Here is a 3313-nt window from a genome sequence, read left to right on the forward strand (position 1 = left end):
ATGTGTAAGCAATAAGGAAAAGAATGTCAGAAACACTGAATATATCTAAGGCAGTGGTTAGAAATAGATTTCTTCTAATGTTCCGTATTCACAGGGAAAGCTGCAAGGTGCATGTAGGTCACTTGGTAATTGCATATTTGAACCTTCTACTGAACCATTACAGATCCCTGGTATTTGAGTGTTCACTCTCTGAAGACGTCTCTTTTCATAAGACACCATTAAAATGATATCGTGCTTCTGTGTAATTTCTATTGTTAGCACTTTGGAGATATTTTAGCTCTCTCTGTTCTCTCTCTCTCTCTCTCTCTCTCTCTCTCTCTCTCTCTCTCTCTCTCTCTCTCTCTCTCTCTCTCTCTCTCTCTCTCTGTGTGTGTTGTGTGAACTGAATCCAGGTTCTTACAGAAGCTAAGCAAGCACCCTACCATGAAACAATGTCATCAACCTTTTATTTTAATTTCTCATTTTGAGATGGGGTCTGTCTATCCCAGTTTCCCAGGCTGACCTTAAACTCACTCTGTAGCCCAAGAAGGCCTTGTACTCATGATCTTTCTGTCTCAGTCTCCCAGTATTTGAGATTACAGGTTTGTGCCACCAGATTGCTTACTTTGAACATAACACCATGCATGTAATTATAAGGGTTACCTTCCCTTTGAGTAATCTATCTTATAAAGTATTACTATAGGGTTGGAGAGATGGCCCAGTGGTTAAGAGCAGAAGATGGAAGCAGAGGGCCTAGGTTACTTTCTAGAACCCACGTTAGACAACTCAAAATGCCTGTTACTCTGGTTCCAGAGTTTCCAATGCTCCCTTCTAGCCTCTTTGAGCATCTGCGCGCGCGCACACACACAGACACAGAGAGAGGCAGAGACAGAGACAGGGAAAGAGAGAGAGAGATGAATAAAACATTTTAAAGTACTTCTATAGAGCAAGGTATAGCCATAAACTAGTAAATATTTAGTGTGCTGTAAAATTCTGTAATAGGTATATTAGAAAACTACCAACAAACAGCAGAAATTGTCTTGAAAAAACACAGATGTTATTAGCAACAAACAAGAGAAAACTAAAGTGGGAACAGAAAGCAATCCAAAACTGACCTCCCTGGACTGTTTACATTCATTTGTTCAATTTCTACCAGATCAGGTATCAGGTTCAGTCTATACTATCCTAAGCTATCGACCGGCAGGATGTCTTTCCCTTCAGAGCTACAGGACTTGCGTCCGGGGAAACCTTTCCCCTCAGAGCTGTAACACTTACATGACTGAAGTATGAATACCACGGAAGTCCACCTTGGTGAATCAACCAGTTTTATCGGGGTTCCTTACATAAATAAGTATGGGTGAGGAGTTACTTACAGAAGCAGAAATGACTCAAAGACAGCTGCATCACCAAAGCCCACCCCAGCATGGCTGACGACTCACAAAAACTGGAAACCTGGAGCCCATTGCACAGCCTACAGGGAGCTCAGCAGGTTGGAGGGTGTCCTTCCTCAGTGATTCAGTTGGTGTCAACCTTTTCGAGGAAGCTCTGCTGGTTTCTGCTTCTTCCAGGCAATTGGTCTGGTCTCAGAGTCTTCTTGCAGGCTGACTTGTTTGAGATGGACTCTCAGGAGGCTTTATTGCTAGGAGGAAGGGGCCTAGGGAATACAGTCAGCTGCAGGTACTTCCTGAAGCAAGTGTGAAGTGTTTACCCTCTTTCTTAAAATCTTTCCCATAGGATGGAATGTTTCCCGTCTCAGGAAGAAATGGCTACATAGGAGAAATTAATCAGGTCTAACCATGTAAATTTCCTAATCAGTATTCTAAAATCAATCATATAATGCACTAACATTAGACTACTGGAAAAACAAATATTTCATTTACAGTGGCAATTTGGGATGCATTGAATACTTACAAACTAATTAAGAAAAGTCATACAAGATTTGACACTAAAAATACAACTTTCTGGATAAAAAAGTTTCACATGTATTTGAGAAACAATAAAGTTGAGGGCTTATACTAAGTTAATTCAACATTTACTAAAGTTACATTCATCATGAAATTGCTATATTATAAGAAGAACCGATCAGTATCACAGCCCAGATAGAGTTCATTGCTTTTCAACAGAGGCAAAGGAAAAGCTTTCGAACACAGGGTGTTAGAACTATTGGATATTTAAGTGGAAAACACTCATGCAAAATGAAGTTGAATGCCCTTCAACAATACTTCTGTCTAACATGATAACCCATGTATCAATGTTTTCTATTTATACATTAGTAATGTATTAGCAGTTCATCAAAGTACTGTTTCTAAAAATATGGTAGTATTCTTGTTGTTAGGCTATTGATTTTCAACAAAATTAATTGTTTTAAATTATAAAGGAAGAGTTTTTTATTAATATAACTCTAAAGACAGCATACAAAATAAATAAAAAATATCCATGACCACACAACCCAGAAATTACCTGAAAATAACACTTTGGGGTAGTTTTCCAAAGCCTTTCTGTACAATGCCGTGAGGTCTGTAAATTTCTTAGCATAGTATTACGCTACTTAACAATGTTTTTCTTTGTGAATTCTTAGGATTCAATTATTTTGTTTGTATATTATCTTTCATTTCAACATGTTTCTTGATTTTTATGATTGTATTTTCAAATGGCATAAAGTTTAATTATAAGCTATATTCCAGTCCCACTTCATTAGCTATCTGCTCCTAGGGTACCTGTCAAGCTCAGAAACATTCTTCCTCCATCGCAATTCCCACTCAAAACATGCCTTATCTACTGAGCAAGCCTGCCTCAAGGAAGTAATTTTGAAACAGTTGTGTTTTCGTAGTCTGCGGTGACTTTTGAGTTTGTCTTATCTGCTCAGTACTTCCTTGCCCAAAGGGTAATTAAAGGAAGGTCATAAACCAAACATTTCAACATTGCATCTAAAGGCCCTGTCAGAGGAGTAAGCACAGAAACAGTGATCAGACCAAATTTACAGCACATATAACATTTCATCACCACACATGATTGGCCAAGCGCTCATGACCTGACTTAAATTTGCCGGTTTTCCTCTTAACCAGCGATGTTAACTCTCCATGTAGCCTGAGACTATACCCTGGTACCATGGGCTGCAGAATAAAGAAAGGCCGTCCTCAAAAAGAAAACAGGAGGAAAGCAAAAAGAAGAAGCAAGGATGGACCAGAGGGCACTTCCTCAAGCCTGCTAGCTATGGGCCCCTGGTTTCAGTTCCTTCTAGAATTTCCCTGGCTTTTTGCCTTTGGGTTCTAAGAAGATCCTTGTTTACAATAATTCCTAATTTTCCTTCCTCCCTCCTTCCCTCCCTCCCTCC

This window comes from Microtus ochrogaster, chromosome 16, assembly GCF_000317375.1.
Source record: "Microtus ochrogaster isolate Prairie Vole_2 chromosome 16, MicOch1.0, whole genome shotgun sequence".
Classification (NCBI taxonomy): domain Eukaryota; kingdom Metazoa; phylum Chordata; class Mammalia; order Rodentia; family Cricetidae; genus Microtus; species Microtus ochrogaster.